The sequence below is a fragment of the Cervus elaphus genome, chromosome X (assembly GCF_910594005.1).
Source record: "Cervus elaphus chromosome X, mCerEla1.1, whole genome shotgun sequence".
Classification (NCBI taxonomy): Eukaryota; Metazoa; Chordata; class Mammalia; order Artiodactyla; family Cervidae; genus Cervus; species Cervus elaphus.
In genome coordinates this window covers 39,853,978-39,875,524 of record NC_057848.1, presented here as the reverse complement: position 1 = coordinate 39,875,524, position 21,547 = coordinate 39,853,978, and the positions used below count along the sequence as shown (strand labels likewise).

Genomic DNA, 21,547 nt, shown 5'->3' with positions numbered 1-21,547 from the left:
GAAATGGCAACCCACTCCAGTATACTTGCCTGGAGAATCCCATGGACAGAAGAGCCTGGCAGGACACAGTCCATGGGGTCACAAGAATCGGACATGGCTTAGTGACTAAACGATGATGATCTTCATTGAAGCAATATTTACAATAGCAAGTACATGGAAGTTACCCAAGGGTCCATCAAAAAATTAATGGATAAGAAGATGTGATACATGTATACACACACACACACACACACAGGAATACTACTCAGCCATGAAAAAGGCTGAAATCCTACCATTTACCCCAATCTGAATGGACCTAGAGGGTATAATACTAATGAAATATATCAGTCAGACAGAGAAGCACAGATACCACTTGATTTCACTTATTTATGGAATCTAAGAAAACAAAACAAACAACATAAAACAAAAGCAAACTAATAGATACAGAGAGTAGATTAGTGGTTACCAGAGGAGAAAGGGATTGGGAGTGGATGAAAGTGGTCAACTATACAGTGAGGGATGGCAGCTAGAAATGTGATGATGATCACTTTGAACTGTATATAGGTGTTGAATTATAATGCTGTATACCTGAAACTTATAAATATAGCAGTTCAGTTCAGTCGCTCAGTCGTGTCCGACTCCTTGCGACCCCATGGACTGCAGCACACCAGGCTTCCCTGTCCATCACCACCTCCAGGAACCTACTTGAACTCATGTCCACTGTGTTGGTGATACCATCCAATCATCTCATCCTCTGTTGTCCCCTTCTCCTCCTGCATTCAATCTTTCCCAGCATCAGGGTCTTTTCCAATGAGTCAACTCTTCACATCGGGTGGCCAAAGTATTGGAGTTTCAGCTTCAGCATCAGTCCTTCCAATGAATATTCAGGACTGATTTCCTTTAGGATTGACTGGTCTGATCTCCAAGGGACTCTCAAGAGTCTTCTCCAACACTACAGTTCAAAAGCATCAATTCTTCAGTGCTCAGCTTTCTTTATAGTCCAACTCTCACATCCATACATGACTACTGGAAAAACCATAGCTTTGACTAGATGGACCTTTGTTGGTAAAATAATGTCTCTGATTTTTAATATGCAGTCTAGGTTGGTCAGAGCTTTTCTTCCAAGGAGCAAGCGTCTTTCAATTTCATGGATGCACTCACCATCTGCAGTGATTTTGGAGCCCCCAAAAATAAAGTCTGTCACTGTTTCCATTGTTTCCCCATCAACTTGCCATGAAGTGATGGGACTGGATGCCGTGATCTTAGTTTTCTGAATGTTGAATTTTAAGCCAACTTTTTATTCTCCTCTTTCACTTTCATCAAGAGGCTCTTCAGTTCCTCTTCACTTTCTGCTGTAAGGGTGGTGTCATCTGCATATCTGAGGTTATTGATATCTCTCCCGGCAATCTTGATTCCAGTTTGTACTTCATCCAGCCTGGCATTTCGCATGTACTCTGCATATAAGTTAAATAAGCAGGGTGACAATACATATTATATATATATATATATATATGGACAGGGAAGCCTGGTGTGCTGCGATTCATGAGGTCACAAAGAGTCAAACATGACTGAGTGACTGAAATGAACTGAACTGATATAGAACACTGGATATCTAGATGATAGATATTAATAGATAATGATGATAGATAGATGGTGTGTGTGTGTGCTCAGTAGCTCAGTTGTGTCTGACTCTTTGTGACCCCATGGACTGTAGTCTGCTGGGCTTCTCTGATTTCCTAGGCAAGAATACTGGATTGGGTTGCCATTTCCTCTTTCAGGGAATCTTCCCAACCCAGAGACTGAACTTGCATCTGCTGTGTCTCCTGCACTGGCAGGTGAATTCTTTACCACTGAACTACCTGAGAAGCCCAGACAAATGGTAGATAGATAGACAGATATGAGAGTAGGAAGAAGAAGAATGATATCAGCAGATAAAGAAAAGACATTGAATAAAGAATTTTGAAACTTTTAAAGCCAACTGGCCTCCCATCCCAACCTCTACTCAAAGCACTAGCTAAATGCCGTAATTGTTCATGGCAAAATGAGTCAGTAAATAAACTGAGTGAAGTAAACAAACTATTCAAGAATATAATCAGGAAGAGCTAAATTTCAGAAGATAGAGGAAGACAGTAATGTATAGATGCCTTGAATTTTCAGTCTGTTGAAATTTCTGAAAATGTGCTTCAGCTCCAAATGACTTTAGTGAAATGCCAAAGTCGATTAGTCTGCAATGAGTAGAGTTAAACAGCAGAGAGTCTTTTAAAATAGATAGAAATCCATTTTATAAAACTCATTTCTTAGTCAGAAGTTTTTAAAAATTAATTCTGTCAAGTATTTGGAGCTTCTCAAGATTTTGAAATTCTATGACTTCAAATCTATTTGGGCTTATTTGGGGACTGGCATAATAGCAGCACACCCACATACAGATTGCTTTACTCTGTCACACAGCTCTGTTATAGGGTGAGAGAACAAGACTGTTCACCACTTAAACTGATCTCCTGATCTCTGGTGACAAGGAAAATACACCTCTCTCCCTCTTCCTCCCCACACCTCTTCCTCTTTCTCTTGGTATACCATAGAAATTTTTAAAATTGATTATAATTGGTGAGGGAGTAGGGAAGAGAGTTAAATCTACCTACAGAGTCAATGATGGTTTATCTTATCATTCATAATGCCCTGTTAATAGTAGCACATGTTAATCTAAGACAAGATATTGGGTCCATTTATCTTTCTATTTATTACCTGAAGCATTAAAAGAACATGAAGGGAAACTTATTTAGTTAAATATTCAACATATGAAGAACACGTGTTGGTTAGCTTTTGCGCTTTGAATAGTTCAAAATCACTGGTTCTTCTTGAAGCGTTTGTCACAATCAGGACTCATTCATTTGAAGGGGAGGAGAATTTGCTACCCAAAAATATGGCTTTTTGGCATAAGGATTATTTTTGTCTGATTATTTTTAAAACAGCAGATATAGGAGAAACTATAAAAGTATAGCAAAAGTTACCCTCTTCTAAGAGATATAGTAATGAGGGAAATTTCCATTTGTATTTTCCTGGCTATACCAGAAAGAGGAGTATGACCAAATCTCTAGATGGGGAAGGCAGGGACTTAAATCTGCATAACAACCATGCCCTTGTATATTGTGATTTGCCTGATAACCTCCTGTAACTAGCATTCCTAAAAAAGAAAAACTTTTTAAAGAAAGCTGAGTCCCAAAGAGTTGATGCTTTTGAACTGTGGTGTTGAAGAAGACTCCTGAGAGTCCTTTGGACTGCAAAGAGATCAAACCAGTCAATCCTAAAGGAAATCAGTCCTGAATATTCATTGGAAGGACTGATGCTGAAGCTCAAGCTCCAATAATTTGGCCACCTGAACTGACTCATTGGAAAAGACCCTGATGCTGGGAAAGATTGAAGGCAGGAGAAAAAGGGGATGACAGAGGATGAGATGGTTGGATGGCATCATCAACTTGATGGACATGAGTTCGAGCAAGCTCTGGGTGTTGGTGATGGACAGGGAAGCCTGGTGTGCTGCAGTCCATGGTGTCGCAAAGAGTTGGACACGACAGAGCAACTGAACTGAAATGAACTAGCATCCCTGCTTCACCAACATCTTCTTTTGTCTTTAGCTGGAAATGATTTTTAAGATGGTGGTTTGGGACATTTTTGGGAGTTACTCAGTTTCTCTGGGTTTCTCCCATGTATAAAGGAGGTATACATGTTACTAAACTTCTGTTTGTTTTTCTCCCGTTAATCAGTCTTTTTACTACAAGGATATCTCAGCCTCCTAGAAGGAGAACCTAAAAGAAGAAATTATCTTTCCTCTCCTACATAACTCGGGCAGATTTCTGGGATCTGGTTCTCGGCAAGTCACTAATGTGAAAAGACGGTTTTGGAACTGTACAAAAATGGGCCAGAATGCATTGTTTTAGGCTACATCTGTGCTTTCCTCCGTCGTTTTGTAAGGTCTGCTTCTAGCTCTGGATTCACTTTTCTGTTGTACAGGATATTATCTTCACCCTCATTGAACTTCAAGACAAATCAATAAAATATTATATTCTTGGGGAAAAAAAACTTTACAGTGCAAGCAGATTATGTTTGATTTATACTTTGAGGAGAAATGGCATGAGAAAAATTACTATTCTGAAAACATAACAGTGTATTACCTCTATCATATGTGGCATCAACATACAATATTTACAAGGGCTTTTTCCTTCCCTTTCAACATTGGAAAATTAATAAACCCAGTCCAACTCATTCTTCTCATTTTCATTTATTTGGATGCTATCAATTTTATATCTATTACAAAATAGCAACCATTAAATCTCATGTGCTTTTGTTATTTAAAAAAACTGTCATGCACATGTATCATAAATATTGCACTTGGAAAGATTAATTGGATCATTTTGCTCTTTTCTGTGTTTGGGCTTAGAAGCTTCTAATGTCATATGGGAAGGAAACCAAATGCATGATGCATTCCTAGTATTCTCTGCTATAGTTAAAGATAAGCATTTAGAAGTGTGTTCTCTGTCTCCATCCAACATTTTTGGTCTGTTTCTCCACTGGTTCCTTAACATCTTCAAACATACTTTGAAACATACCTAAGCTTCCTCATTTTGTAACTTTTTAGTTGACCTTGATCTCTTATCTGGGGATTTCTCTGGTTCTCTACTATATTTTAGCCTCAGAATGATCAAAATTGGGGTATAGTTCACATACGAATAAGACTCAACATTTAAATGGTTTTCAGTATATTCATAACCATCACCACTGTCCAAATCCAGAATATTTCCATTACCCCAAAAAGAAACCCTATCCCCATTAACAGTCACTTCCCAATCTCCCCTCCCAAGCCTGCCAATTACTAATTCCCTGTTCTGGACATTTTATATAAATATCATCACACAATATGTGGCCTTTTGTATTCGGTTTCTTTCATTCAGCATGTTTTCAAAGTTCATCCATGCTATAGCACAAATCAGTATGTGATTTTTCTTTATGGTTGAATAATATCTCATTTGATGAATATACCATATTTTGTTTATACATTTATCAGTTGATTACATTGGGGTTGTTTCTACATTTTGACTATTTTGAATAATGCTGCTATGAGTATTTGTGTACATGCTTCTTTGTGGACATATGTTTCCAGTTCTTTTGGGTATATAACTAGCAATGGAATTGCTGTGTCATATAGTAACTATGTTTAAAATTTGAGGAACAGCCAAACTGTTTTCCAAAGTATCTGCATATTTTTACATCTGCACCATTATGTATGAAAGTTCAAGTTTCTACACATCCTTGTCAATGTTTGTTATTACCTGTCATTTTGAAAGACATACTTGGTAGGTGTGAAGTGTGTCCCACTATAGTTTTGATTTGCATTTCTTTGATGGTTAATGAATTGAGCACCTTTTTTTGTGTGTTTATTAGATATTTGTATATCTGCTTTGGAGAAATATTTATTTAAATCCTATGCTCGTTTTTAAACTATATTGTTTGCATTTTCATTATTGAGTTGTGAGAGTTCTTCATATACTCTGAGTATGAGATCCTGATCAGATATATGATTTACAAATATTGTCCCCCATTCTATGGATTGTCTTTCTGTTTTTAAAATAGTGTCTTTCGAAGCACAAAATTTTAATGAATTCCAATTTATCTAGTTTTTTCTTTAGTTGTTTGTGCTTTCAGTATTATATCTAAAAAAATAAATTGCCAAATCCAAAGTCATGAAGATTTATGCCTATGTTTTCTTTTAAGAGTTTTATAGTTTAAACTCATATTTAGATCTTTGATACAATTTGAATCAAATTTTGTATATTGTGTAGTAAGGTTTCAAAGTCATCCTTTTGTATGTGGATATCCAGTTGTCACAACATCATTTGTTGAATCCTCATTGAACTGTCTTGGCATCCTTGTTGAAAATCAATTGACTATAAATATGTAGGTTCATCTTTATACTTTCATTTTTATCCCATATATAAGTATTCAACACCGGTGAGAAAGGCCATCATCAAAAAAATCTACAAACATAAATGCTGGAGAGGGTGTGGAGAAAAGGGAACCCTTTTGCACTGTTGGTGGGAATACAAATTGATACAGCCACTATGGAGAACAGTATGGAGATTTCTTTAAAAACTTGAAATAAAACTACCATATGACCCAACCATTCCACTATGGGTATTTATCCTGAGAACTCAATAGTGTACATATATATGGAGAAAGAGAGAGAGAGAAAGAGGGAGAGAGAGAGAGAGGTATTCTTATGCCTGTACCAAACAATCTTGACTACAAGAGCTTAAATTTTGATAATGGGAAGTGTGAGCCATCAAACCTGGTTATTTTTCCCAGTTGTTTTGGCTATTCCTATTTCCACGTGGCTTTAGTATCAGCTTATCTATTTCTACAGAAAGGGGCAGCTGAGATTTCAATAGGACTTGCTGTGAATCTGTAGATAAATTTTGAGAGTATTGTCATCTTCATATTAGTCTTCCCATCTTTGAACATGGACTCTCTTTATATTTACATACATCTTTGATTTATTTAAATAATGTTCTCATAGCTTTTTATTGTGTAAATCTTACATCTCTTTGGTTAAATTTATTCCTAAGTATTTAACACTTTTTGATTTTAAATGAAATTATTTTCTTAATTTGATTTTCAGATTGTATAGGAATTGCAATGGAATACAATATACTTGTATAAAAAACAATGCAATTATATATGGTTGTACAATCTTTTGTGTATATTGTTCTTACAGTCTAAAAATTTGCTGAATTTGTTAGTTCTAATAGTTTGGGGGCTATTTCTTATCATTTTTAGAGTATAAGGTCATGTCATCTATGAATATAGTTTTACTTCTTTCTTTCCATTTTGAATGCCTTTTGTTTCTTTTTCTTTCCTAATGCCCTGTCTAGAACTTGCAGTATAATGTGAAATAAAAGTGGGAAGACAGGGCATCCTTGTTTTGTACTTGATCTTAAGCTTTTGATTTTTCACCATTAATTGAGATGTTAGCTCTAAAGTTTTCATAGAAGCTTTTTGTCAGATTGAAGAACCTCCCCTTTATTCCTAGTTTGTTAAGTGTTTTTATGGTAAAAGATGCTGGACTTTGTTAAAAGTTTTTTCTGCATCTATTGAGAATATTGTTCTTAATGCATTAACATGGTGAACTGCACTGATTGATTTATGTATGCTGAATCAACTATAGCATTACTGGGATAATCCCTACTTAGCTGTGGTATGTACTCCTTTTTTTGCCTATTGCAGAATTTGCTTTTCTAGAATTTTAAAAGATTTTTATGTCTATATTAATGAGGGGTATTGGTTTAGAATTTTTTATTCCCTCTTGTGATGTCTTTGTCTGGTTTTGGTACATTTGTTTCCTTTTAACCTTCCACTATTAGGTATTAAGGTTCACCCTTCCACTGAAACTGCTCTAGCAGAGATGACCAAATCTGATGCCTCAGTTCTTCAAAGCATTTGTCACTGTCTTTGAATTTGCCATTATTAATTTTCACCTCTTCAAAATCTTCTTTTCCGTCAGCATTTACCCCTTGGAGAAGTTAGTACAGAGATACTCCTTTGTTTTTTGTCACAAAGATGGAAGGGGGAAAGTTGGTATTTATAGTCAGAACAGCATTTTATAAAGCTGTGACCAAATCAGAGAATTCCTGCAACTATTCTGACCATCATAACAAAACAAAACACACTTCTATTGAACAAGGAATTCTGCTTCTTCTATACCAGGCTCTGGAATCACCTTACCTGGATTCCCATTCTGCTTCCACATCTCTGCTCCCTTTAGCAAGTTATTTAAGGTTTGTGTCTTCATTGCTCATTTATAAAATGGGAATGATGATAATAGTGCATATGTTACAGGGCTATAAATATTATATAATACAATGCATACAAAGTTCCTGATACATACCAAGTACTTCACAAATGATGACCATCATTATCATAGCCACACAATCTAAGAGAGATGTACATGAGTGAACTATGCCAACAATGTGACTCAGATGTTAAGCCATTGCTTCAGTTACTGCTCCAGCCTTGGTTTCTTTCCAATCTTCTCACTCAGACTTCATGATGCAGCTGTCTGAAGATGTAGGGGCAGTGCAGTATGACGGTTTTTCTTGTATCTGGGCATGGAGAAAAAAACTGCATGCCTGAATATGCTCAGGGTACTATTTATTCCCTCATTCATTCAACCAATATTTATTGAACATCAGTTATGTACCAGACACTGAGCTAAGGGAAAGGAATACAGTAGTGAATAAGATATATGTATAGTTCATGCTGCCATGCAACTTACCTTCTCGAGGGGTGGGGCATGGATATCACAATCTGGTATGGGATTGGTGAAACTTTAATCTAGAAGAAATTATTTTCAGTTTTGCAGGCCAAGCAATCTCTGTTGTAACTACTAAACCATGTGGTTGTGGTGCAAATATAGAGCCATAGAGAATACAGAAATAAATGGCACAGTTGTGTTCCAATAAAACTTTACACAAACAAGTGGCAGGCCAGATTTTGCCCAGGCTACAGTTTGCCAACTTTGGTCTAAATACATAATCATAAGTAAAGGGAATGGAATGGAAAAAAATAGAGGTTTTTTTTCCCATTATAAAGACAAGTCTACATTTACTTCAGCCTTCATTTCAAAACCAGAATGGGCCCATGAAGTCAGAAGTCCATTTTCTGCCAGGATTTGGAATTCTGCACCATCACAGTGGATATAAAACTGCATGTTCTTACAGGAATCATTGGTGACTAAGGTATATGAAGTATGTCACAGAAGATTCTTATTCCATTTTGTGTTGTTATGACCAAACAAGTTGGTCTCAAACATTTGACATTCTGAGTAACAATTTTGGTGGCCTTTCAAGTTTGTGTCTATGCTGCACATTATAATATCTATTCTCCATCCTAAAAACTGGCCTCTGACATTTTGTTTCTGTGTGGGCCAGAGTAGACAAAACACATGCTATATCCAGGGCTAGCTCCAAGAGTAGATAAGGTTTGGATTGGCTTTTATTTTTTTCACTGATTATAAAATACATAATTTCAGCAAAGCCAGGAACAAATTGAGCTACTTGGCATTTTGAAGACATTTCTAAAGAAATACTAGAAGTTACTCTTTGCCCAGAACTGTTTCAGGAGATGTGGAACCACTGAAAAGGGTCATTTAAAGCAGGGAACTGCAAGTGTAACTATAGGATAATTTCTTCTTAAAACTCCCTTTTAGATGCTGTTCTTTGAAACAGCATGCTTTGTGCCCTGGCAGTTACTTTTGTTTCATGGGTCTTATTAGCTTGTAGAAGTTTTGAAGCATTTTCGTTTATTTTTTTTTTCATTTATTTTTATTAGTTGGAGGCTAATTACTTTACAATATTGTAGTGGTTTTTGCCATACATTGACATGAATCAGCCATGGATTTACATGTATTCCCCATCCCGATCACCCCCTCCAGCCTCCCTTTAGTCTTTAAAACATAATCATCTTCATTTTTCTGTTCTTTTGATTCTTCTTAAAGGTTTGATTGGGCTTCCCGAGTGGTTCAGGTGGTAAAGAATCCACCTGCAATGCGGGAGACCTGGGTTTGATCCCAGGGTTGGGAAGATCCCCTGGAGGAGGGCACAGCAACCCACTCCATTATTCTTGCCTGGAGAATCCCCATGGACAGAGGAGCCTGGCGGGATTGCAGGCGTCCACGGGATTGCAAAGAGTTGGACGTGAGTGAGCAACTATCACAGCATAAAGGTTTGTTTATGCAGCTATATGATGAGATTTTTCTCTCATTTTCTCTTTTTGTTGTCATCTTTGAGATGAGCATAAGTTATCTGAATTTTCTTGCTTAATATATTTCAGTGATATAAAGTGGTTTTCTGTAGTGGTTTGACCTTTTCAATATTGTTGGCAAGATGAGTGCCTACCTTTGAGTCCTGAGAAATTAGTTTGTGAGAACGGTGCCACCTTCAGGTAATGGTATGGAACAGAAAAGAAGGCTTAGAAAAACGGCACACTAGGGGAAGCTTCTATCTGCAGCAAACTTCTATATGAATTAAGTTTTTGTTTTAAATAATTTTTGTGACCCTAGATTCCCCATGCTCCAGGCTGTGATTAAAACTTTTTTTTATTACTAAAGAAAGATTAATCTCCACGTTAATAAGTGTTTGTGCATGTGCGCCACTTAATGCAAGTTGAGAAGAGCATCGACAGTTACACCCACATCCATACCCACACAAGTTTGAATAAAGAACCACTGAATTTTCTACTCTTTGCTCACCAGCCACATAAAATGAGACAAAGAATTCAGAAAGTGACTTCAGATACTTCTCTCCACCTCCTTTAATATTTACCATCAAAAGAATTCTATTTTAAATTTCTTATTTGAAACCAGTAGTCAGCAAAGAGATTTCTTCCCAGGTGGTGCTAGTGGTAAAGAAATCCTCCTGCTATTGCAGGAAACCCAAGAGACACGGGTTCGATTCCTGGATTGGGAAGACCCCCTGGAGAAGGAAATGGCAACCCACTCCAGTGTTCTTGCCTGGAAAATTCCAAGGACAGAGGAGCCTGGTGGGCTACAGTCCATGGGGTTGCAAAGAGTCAGACACAGCTGAGCATGCACACACACACACATTTGAGACCAGTAGTTAGTCAGCAGATTTCTAGGAAGGCATGTACAACTAATCTGATTAATGAGAAAAAGTTTATATTGCAGAGAATGGACAACAGAGAAAAATATTAGAAAGGTGCTTGGAAAAATAATGATGGGAACAATGTCTCTCTTCTCTAAGTAAGCATTTTTATTACTAACTGATGGCTTATTAGCCAGAGATAGTGAGTAGACTGAGGAAGCAAATGAATGGATCTGAGAAGAACCAGAAATTGAATATGGATAGAGTATGAGCTGGGGCTTCCTCTGTGGCTCAGTGGTAAAGAATCTGCTTGCAATGCAGAAGCTTCAGGAGCTGCAGTTTCAATCCCTGGGTTGGGAAGATCCCCTGGAGGAAGGCATGACAACCTACTCCAGTATTCTTGCCTGGAGAATCCCATGGACTGAGGAGCCTGGTGGGCTACCGTCCATAGGGTCGCCAAGAGTCAGACGTGACTGAAGTGGCTGAACACAGCACAGCACAGAGTGTGAGCCATGGAACCAAGAGCATAATGAGGGGCAGGAAGAATTTCGCTTCCATTGGGGGCTTTGTTGTAGGCAGTTGCAATCAAAATGGAGTGTCCTCTCAAACAACCTGTCCTCACTTTCTTTTGCTAAATCAGAAGGAATGGAAAAGTAGGGAAATAATCCTCTTTCAGGTTGAGTGAGTGCTTGCTCCTGACTATAGCCCACCAGGCTTCTCTGTCCATGGGATTCTCTAGGCAAGAATACTGGAGTGGGTTGCCACTCCTCCAGGAGATCTTCCTGAGCCAGGGGTGGAACCTGCATTTCCTGCATTGCAGGCGAATTCTTTACTGCTGAGCCATCTGTCCAAATACAAAACGAGTTGCTTCTAAAGGTGACTGAGTTCCTTGTTACTAGTGAGTCCAACTGTAGGTCAATTAGGAGCCACTTGGGGGTAGTAAGAGCACATGGCCCAGTCAAGATGGGCTCTAGCCTTAGCAGAAGCAGAATGAAGGAGAAGGAACAAATGGACGACAGTAAGAAAGCTGTAGAAGTATTTTCCTAATAGACACTGAGTACGTTTAAGGCTGACTTGTCAGTCTGTCTCAAGTAATTCCTCTATCTTCTTTAAGATGGTGGATCATTAAACACAAAGAAAAAAGTATCCTGCTACATATAGATCCAGTTTCCTCCTGGGTTAAAATGAATTTGATTTAATAAATCAAACATTTGAAAGATTTCTTTGGAATTTAAATTCACAGTAATAGCTAATGTACTTTCTATTCAAAACTCTAAAATTAAGGAATCTGATCTTGCTTTTAGTTAGATAATATAAATGAAGAGATTTTAATGACAAACATGTAATCAGGAATGTAAGATGAAAAATAGGACATTTTCTAAAGCTCTCACATGGTATCTCTGATAAGGTTTGGTCAGTACACAAAGAACTGAAGAATGCAGTAAAAACAGGAAGGTGTAATGCACTAGGTATTTTATTTTTCAAATACTTTCCATATGCCTTCACATCCATGGCAACAGACAATAAATAGCATATGATTTAAAAATTAAATCTATTGACGTGAAAAAACATTTTTCCAGAGAAGATATATGAAAGGCTAAGAAACACATGAAACGGTGTTTGACATCATTAGCCATCAAGGAAATGCAAATCAAAACCACAATCAGACACCACTTTATATCTACTACCATGGCTATAATCAAAACATGACAACAACCTTCCTACATTGCCGTGTGCTTGTGTGTACTTAGTTGCTAAGTCATGTCTGACTCTTTGCGACCCCATGGACTGTAGCCCAAGATCCTCTGTCCATGAGATTCTCTAGGCAAGAATACTGGAGTGGGTTGCCATGCGCTTCTCCAGGGGATCTTCCCGACTAAGGGATTGAACCTGCACCTCAATGGGGAGGTAAACTGGTGAAGTTGCTGTAAAAAACAGCTTGGCATTTCCCCAGAAAGCTAAACACAAAGTTACCATATACCCCATCAATTCCACTCCTAGGTATATGCCCAAGAGAAATGAAAACATGTCTTAAAAATACATACAGTTTCATAGCAGTGTTATTCATAATAGACAAAAAGTAGAAACTACCTAAATGTGCATCAACTGCTAAATATTTTATATCCATACAATGGAATGTTATTCAGGAGTAAAAAGGAATGAAATGATTCATGCTTCTATAACGACGAACCTTGAAAATATTGTGTTAAGTGAAAGAAGTCAGATACAAAAGAACTCATAGTGTGTGATTCAATTCATATGAAATGTCCAGAAGAGATAAATCTGTAGAAACAGAAAGATTAATGGTTGCCCAGAACTTGGATGGGGGGTTGGGGATAAACAGGGAGTGACTATTAATGGGTACAGGGTTTCTTTCTTGTAATGATGAAAATGTTCTGGAAAATGTTCTGGAATGGTGATGGTTGCACGTTCTGTGAATATGTTATAAAACATTTAATTGTAGAATTTAAATGGGTGGATTGCATGGGATGTGAATTATAACTCAATGAAGCTGTTTAAAAATTATACTCCATTTTGTCCAAGATATTTATGATGCCTAACAAGTATATCATCATGATATCTACTTCCATAATATTAAAACACTGTTTTCACAGTCAGGAGAAAAAGGTTAACAGTTGGTCATGATTTTGGCTAGCAAATCCTGATGCAGCCTCTTTCAATCGCCCATGAAAATATTTGTGCAGACCCCTGAAAAGTTAATAACTAAAACAAAATCTTTAACTAATAATCTATTATCCATTTAGTTAAGGCTATGGTTTTCCCAGTAGTCATGTATGGATGTGAGAATTGGACTATAAAGAAAGCTGAGCACCGAAGAATTGATGCTTTTGAATGGTGGTGTTGGAGAAGACTCTTGAGAGTCCCTTGGACTGCGAGGAGATCCAACCAGTCCATCCTAAAGCAGATCAGTCCTGAGTGTTCATTGGAAGGACTGATGTTGAAGCTGAAACTCCCAATACTTTGGCCACCTGATGCGAAGAGCTGACTCATTTGAAAAAACCCTGATGCTGGGAAAGATTGAGGGCAGGAGGAGAAGGGGATGACAGAGGATGAGATGGTTGGATGGCATCACCGACTCAATGGACATGAGTTTGGGTAGGCTCCGGGAGTTAGTGATTGACAGGGAGGCCTGGCGTGCTGCAGTCCATGGGATCACAAAGAGCGACTGAACTGAACTATTACTCAAAACTTTGCTTGAAAAGTCAAGTGCTGACTTAGCAGTAAATTAGATTACACATGCTAACCTGTAAAAAGGTGGGAAATGTTTTATAGAAATACCGTATAGAAATAAAACACATAGGGCTTCCCAGGTGGTGTTAGTCTTAAAGAATCTGCCTGCCAGTGCAGGATACCCAGGTTTGATCCTGGAGGAGGAAATGGCAACTCACTCCAGTATTCTTGCCTAGAAAATTCCATGGATCGAGGAGCCTTGTGGGCTACAGTCCATGGAGTCACAGAGTCGAACATGACCGAGCATGCACATATACGCCAAAAGCACCTGTACCTGACTCTTATCCTCAAGGATCAGACCATTTAAAGAGCAGAACAGGCTTCTCTCGGCTTCAAGGAAATTTTTTTGGGACAAGGCTGGGGCCAATCTAGTTAACTCTCCCTCTTCTCTCTTTCTTATTTCACAGAAGAATGGCAGTTGCCAGGATACAGCTTGTTAGGAAGCTTGTGATCGATGTATCCAGAGAGGCAGAGTCCATAAGTAAAGTCTGTGAGTGGAAGCAGAAAAGAGAAGAGCTTTGGTACACTTGAAGGAAGGACTGGGTCACCATACTCCTGGACAGAGTGGGACAAGTATAGTGTAGATACCTTATTTGATGACAATAGCCAAGATTTGATAGATCTTGCTTTGTTCAAGCAAATCATCTCTTGTTTATACAAATATATACATACATGTACACACACACACACATATATATATAAATTCATGCTTCCTATGAAATAATACTATACAGAAAAATGAAAGCATTATCCTGTAGATTTCATTGAATTTATGCCTATTTCTAGTTATTCAATATAATTTCATAGGAGTGGAATTTGAGTCAGTTTTCATATTTGACAAATATCTTAAAGACTTTTTATACATATTAATTACTTCGCTTACTTAAAGGTCATGGTAAATTATAATCACATCAGCAAAGTATGAAAAATTTCAATTCCTTGTCAATACTGGATAGTTAACCATAAAGAAATTTGTTTTAATTTGACAGAGAAGCTATAGAAACAATATTATTACAGGGTTTTTAGTTCAAATTTATTTAATTACTATTTAATTATATGGAATTTATTTTTATAGGTTTACCTTTCCTATTCCTTCTTTTGTAAGTTTCATGTTCTTGCCCTTCAAACATTTTTCTACTGGGATATTTGTGATTGCCTCATTTATTTGTTAGAACTCTACATAATAATTGTATCTACCCTTATTCTGTCATATGTTGCAAATATTATCCAGGTTTCACTAGCTTTTGAGTTTTGATTAATTATTCATGAGATTTCTTAGATACAGAAAAATGTTTTTAACTGCAATCAATTCTCTTAGTCTTATCCTGTAAGATTTTTAAAACTTTACCTCTGTGATTAGGAATAACTTGGCAGCCAATTGCCCCATCAGTATTTTCTGATTTGAAATGCCACCTTTATGATATATAAAGTTCATACACATAGATAAAGACATATAGTATGTAGACAAGCAGTTTTTGTTTATTCTCTTATCAGTCGTGCATTGATTTATTTTAGCCTTACAATACATAAATATTTTCAAATCTGGCACTGCAAATTCTGTTCATTGTTATTTTCAAAATAATCTTAGCTATACCACTAAACCACTAAATTAGCACTTAGAGATGAAATTTATAATCTATTTGTCAAATCCTCCTATCAAATAATGTGGCACATCTTTTTATTTATTAAGGATCTTGTCTTTTAAATACCAAAGTAATTTACAAAAATTTTATTCATTTGCCAATGTTATTCTGAGATATTTTATAATTTTGGCTGTCAGCAGAAAAGTTTTTTAAATATAATATTTTACTTTCTATTGATATTTAGTATTTAAAAAGAATATGTACTTTTGATACAATTTTGTATGGTTCAGAATGAGATAGTTAATGAATTATCCAAATTCACAAAACTGTTATGCATTTTTGTTTACCTTGATCTGTTAAATAAGTTATGAGAAAAGATCCATCCCTTGAAGATTGATTCATCTGCAGTTTCTCTTTGTACATTCACCTGTGTTTCCTTTATATAATCTGAAGCATATTTTCTATCAAGAATGTATGTCTTGTGAACATGAAATACTGCTTTTGGCACAGTTTACAATTTAACTCTTTTTAGAATTAACATCACAACACTTGCCTTTATTGTATTATCATTTTGTACTTTTCTCATCCCTTTATTATTAAACTTTTTCTCTCAGCATGCCTTAAGTACTTCTTTATTAAATTATTAAATAAAGAAAAGGAGATGGATTCTGAGAGTAGAGGGAAAAGCATTACTAAAAGGTGACTTTTAATTTTTAGACTAACTTGGTAGATTTTGGAGGACTGGAAATAAGACAATTTTCAACATATTAAGTTGAAAACAAAAATGTTTTCATATACAATAGACATATGTCTGGAGTTCAAAGTTAGAGATTGTGGCTGGAGATATAATTTTGGGAGTAGCCAGTTTAGGAATGTTATTTAAATCCATGGCTTGATCTGATCACCTAAGGTAAGGGTACAGAGTAAAAGGAATGGAGGTCTATAAATTAAGCTCTAGGATATGCTAACATTTTTATGATGAAAATAAGAGGATCAATATGTATGAGTGAGTTTCTCTGCTGTGCACCTGAAACTATCACAACATTGTTAATTGGCTATACTCCAATATAAAATACAATTTTTTTGGAAAAAAAAAATAAGAGGATCCAGTAAAGGAGACCAAGAACAGGCCATATTAAAGTTAAGAGGAGAGTAGGTTTTCATAGTAGCTGGTGGGGAAACTTTCTTGAAACGGAAGGACTGGATAATTTTGTCAAAAGTTGTTGAGACAGCAGTGTCCAAGTGAAGCTTCTATAGTAATGAGAATATTCTAGATCTGTGCTGTAGAACACAGTTGCCACTAGCCATAGTTGGCTATTGAACACTTGAAATATGGCTATTGTGACTGAGGAACTGAATTTCTTTTAATTTAATAGCCAAATGTGGCTAGTGGCTGCCATATAGGACAATGGCATTTGAGTTCTTAGGAAAGATGAAGACAGAAATGTGTCCATTTAGACATCAGTTTCATTGGAAAGGTGGAAAACTGGATGAGAGTGGGCCAAAGTGTGAATAAGATAAGAAGAAGCAAATTCAATAATATCATATCAAGAAAAAAACAAAAACAAGATGCAAAATTATGTGTGGAGAAAGATCTCTCTTTTAAAATAGGATATAAGAAGCATAGAAAACCTGAAAAGGGTATACACTAAAAATATTAACAGGTTATCTCTGAGTAGTGGGATAATGCTTGATTTTATTTCCTTCACATAATTTTTATATTTTTTAATTTGTACAATAGCTATGTATTCTTTTCATGTTTGATGAAATTGAAGTATATGAATATGATTATCTCAATGATATTAAATGTATTAGACCAATACATTATACATTTAAAAAATAGAACTAGAATTTGGTAACTCAAAATAAAGGATAAGATCTTTGACTTGACATTAAATCATTCACTGAACATAGTACAAATCTTTCTGAAGTTAAAAGGCTGTTAATGGACATTTTAATACATAGACTCAGTGTAATTAAATTGTACAGTTTTGTCATCAATTTTTACTCTAGGTCTAACTTTTGTTTTTTACAAATATGGTTTAGGGACTGATTCCATGTCATATTTAAATATAATTAAAACTTTTACTTTCTAAGAATTCTATAAGAGTCTTGAGTATTGAATAAGATTAATATTACCCTAAATTATGGAAGGTCTCTTTAAACAAGAGAGCAGTTGGTTAGTAATTATCATCAGATACCGAAAGTGTTTAAATATTATAAAAATGGTATTCTATGCACATCCATAATTGTTGATTAAATTCTAATCTTTCCTACTAGATTTTTCAGTTTCATATTTATCTCCATTTCCCTAAGCAGTGGCATATCTTTGTATAAAGAGTAATATTGCCTTATTGTTTATTATATGACAAGAAAAATTAAGATTTGGTTAATTTTGTGGTCTTTCATTTTACTAATCTGCCACAGAATTTTGTCTTGAGATTGTGGGCAAAAAGATGAATGTGTTTGACTTCTGACTATTTAAGATGATTTTGGTTACAAAACTATTGAATTTATTCTCTGCTTGTAATTATTTTAAACGGAGATAAGAGAATGGTGTCAATTTGAGTCCAATCAAGGAAAAATTTAGACCACTTCAATGTTCTTTGTGTAGCATCGAAAACATAAGTTAACTATGTCTGTCCTCATTCTCCAAATTTAAATTCCAGAATTATCACTACTGCTCAAGCTCAACTTGATCCCAAAGTGCCCAAGAAAGGGGATTGCTCTCCATGTCTTAAGATAATTCTCCTAATAGATAAAAGATGTGGCATAAAGGAAAGAACATTCAACTAGGATAAGAAAACCCAGATTATCCTCCTACACTTCTGCTTGCTTCCAGTATATGTAACATTGGGTACAATATATGTAACTCTATATTTAGTTATGGAAACTGTTGTTGTTATTTAGTTGCTAAGCCATATCTGACTCTTGTGACTCTATGGACTATAGCCCGCCAGGCTCCTCTGTCCATGGGACTTCTCAGGCAAGAATACTGGAGTAGGTGGCCATTTCCTTCTTCAGGGGATCTTCCTGACCCAGGAATCGAACTGGAGTATCCTGCACTGGCATATGGAATTCTTACCACTGAACCACCAGGGAAGCCCAATGGAAATACATAGAACTGTAAAATGGAGGTCATAATGGTTCTTACTTCATGGTGGTAATTAAATTTTTAGACAATTTTATAATGCATTTAATGGAGTTTCTTGCCTAGAATAAGTGTTAAATATTATCTCCCTCCTTCACAAATGACCTGCTGTTGTTATTCAGTTACTCAGTCATGTCCGACTCTTTGCAACCCCGTGGACTGCAACACACCAGGCTTCCCTGTCCTTCACCATCTCCCAGAGCTAGCTTCAACTCATGTCTATTGAGTCAGTGATACCATCCAACCATCTCTTTCTATGTCTTTCCCTGATGAACCCCACAAATAACCTGTGGGGTTCATCAAATCCAAGTGTCAACCCCTATTCTGCCTTTTCCTAGTCATGTGATTAAGACAAGCTATTTAACCTCTCCAGCCTCTAGAATTCTGTAAAAAGATAATACTACTACTACCTACCCTATGAGATTTTCATGAGGATTGCAGCATAGTATGGCATAATATACATGAAGTTTCTCCCAAGACACTAAGTATAAAATTTTATTATTAAAGGTTTATCTACTGCTTCTGGGCCTTTCAGCTAAGATCAAGTGTATTAAAGGTCTGTCTAGAGCCTCCTTTAAAGATGAACCAACACTGAAACCTGGGACCCTGTGCTGCAGAGCTGGGTGGTGAGGGGGCAGTGCAGGAGATACGGGGGCCAGAGCCTTGAAACCGCATGCTGAATGCAGTGTGTTTTTGCAAAGCTGTTTCCTTATTATTATTAAATGTGTTCCTTGTAGGAAAATTAGAAATGTAGACATAAATTTCCCATTGCCACTCCCATCAAAGGCAGGTGCCGCTGCATGGGGGACCAGGTTTAGACCTCTCTCACCTACACATGGCTCTAGGCCATTGGCTTTCTGGGGTCTCTGTGAATTGCTTGCTCCCTCAGAGCCCAGGTGCTACCTGCTGCACCCCTCTAGAGAGAGCCCTTTTCAGTTCACTGTGCAGAGCAGCAGGAGAATCAGCCACCACGCTGGGATGGATCTGTGGGCAGATAGAATTGAGGATGAAGGAATCTGGAAGTAATTATGACCTTCTTAACCCTCAGACCTTACTCTTGAAGCTAGAGACTCCAGAGTTCAGAGCTAGAAGACCCAAAAGAGCACCAGGCAGCTGACACTTGCTCAAGGACACACAACAGATTAAAACACATGCTGTCAGGCAGGGAAAGCAAGATGGCAGAGTAGTAGCTGGACATGAAGTTGGTCTCACTCCACAAATGCATCAAGATGGAACAGTTCTCACACAGCACTAGCTTAACATGAGCAGAAGACCTCAGGCACCAGAAAGGACAAGAAAGATCCCCATGTAACTGGGTAGGATGAAGGATGAAGGGAAAAGAAGTAGAGAGGAAGTGGGGTGGGACCTGTGCCCCTATGAGGGGGAGCCGAAAGAGTGGTGAGGTTCCCACATCTGGGGAGCTTCCTCACTGACGGGGAGGTCAGTTGGGGCAGAAGGAGAGCATCTGGGGCTGTAAGAGGAGAGTGACATGGTCGGTCTGTGGCAGGCAGGATAGAGTGAGACCTACACAGATGGTCCATGCCACAGCCTTGTGTGCTTTAGCCTGGGAAATGTGTCTGCTAGTGTGCACAGGGGCTGGGAGCTGGAACATGGGGATTGGAGAGCAAACTCGGGGAGAGGACTGCTGCTGGATGCAAGGAGACAGCCTCAGGGGGTGGGGAGTGAGGAAATCTGCAACCAAGAATGCTTGTGGAGGTGCCATTGTTGAGTCATGCGCAGAGACTGAAGCTGCTATTGCAGCTTCTCTCCCCACATGCTGGCCCCTGCACCCAAGGCTCCAGGAAAGGCCACCACCAGGGCTGGGCCCTCTCACACCTGCAGCCAAACACTAAGGTAAGGCCCCCAATGGGTATGGCCCTTGAGCACCTGTCACTGGGCAATAGGAAAGGCCCCTGCCGAGGCTGACTATCTTATGCCAGTGGCCAGGAGCTAGGAAAGGCTCCTACCCAGGGCTGAATCTCTTGTGCCAGTGGTTATGGGCCTCCCCACATGCCTCGTCACCAACGGGGCCGGATTTCTCACCAAATTTTTCATGCACCTATTGCTGCTGGGGTTCCTATGACCCTCAAGGCCATGCCACCTCCATACCCCATCCTCATTGGAGTGGACCGGAGTACTCCAGGGTAGTCTCTGGAGCAGACCCCTGTGAGTGGCCCACATGCAGAGGTGGGGCTAAAACCACAGCTGAGCACCAGAGGCCATGCAACTAAGGAAAAAAAGCTGAAATCTCTCCTCACAGCTGTGCAAACCATGAATTGACACACCCATGAGCAGCTTAGGAAAAACTCAGTGCCTACAAAACATCTGAATGGACGAGTGCTCCCACAGGCAAGATGGACCTAGACAAAACAAAAAGACAGCCCTCAGAATAGGAGAAAATATTTCCAAATGATGCAACCAACAAGGGGTTAATTTCCAATATGCACAAACAACTCATACAACTCAATAACAAAAAAACAAACAACCCAATCAAAAAATGGATATAAGACCTAAACAGACATTTCTCCAAAGAGATATAGATAGCCAATAAGCACATGAAAAGATTCTCAACATCACTAATTATTAAAGGTATCACAAGGAGGTGAAAATTCAAAACTACAGGGAGGGATCACTTCACACTGGTCAGAATGGCCATCTTAAAAAAAATCTATAAGCAATAAATGCTGGAGAGGGTGTGGAGAAAAGGGAATCCACCTACACTGTTGGTGGGAATATAAATTGTTACAGCCACTATGGAGAAGAGTATGGGGTTTCCTAAAAAACCTAAAAATAGAACTACCATATGACCCAGAAATCCCACTTCTGGGCATATACCTGGAGAAAACTATAACTTCCAAAAGATACATCCATCCCAGTATACATTGCAGCACTATTTACAATAGCCAGGACATGGAAGCAATCTAGATGTCCAT

The 21,547-nt window shown here is 37.7% G+C and overlaps 1 pseudogene; it reads left to right on the top strand.

Annotated features, from left to right (window-relative positions):
* LOC122689483 overlaps positions 1 to 19,731 on the top strand; it is a 64,559-nt pseudogene extending 44,828 nt beyond the window's left edge.
* Positions 19,732 to 21,547: the final 1,816 nt, after the last annotated feature.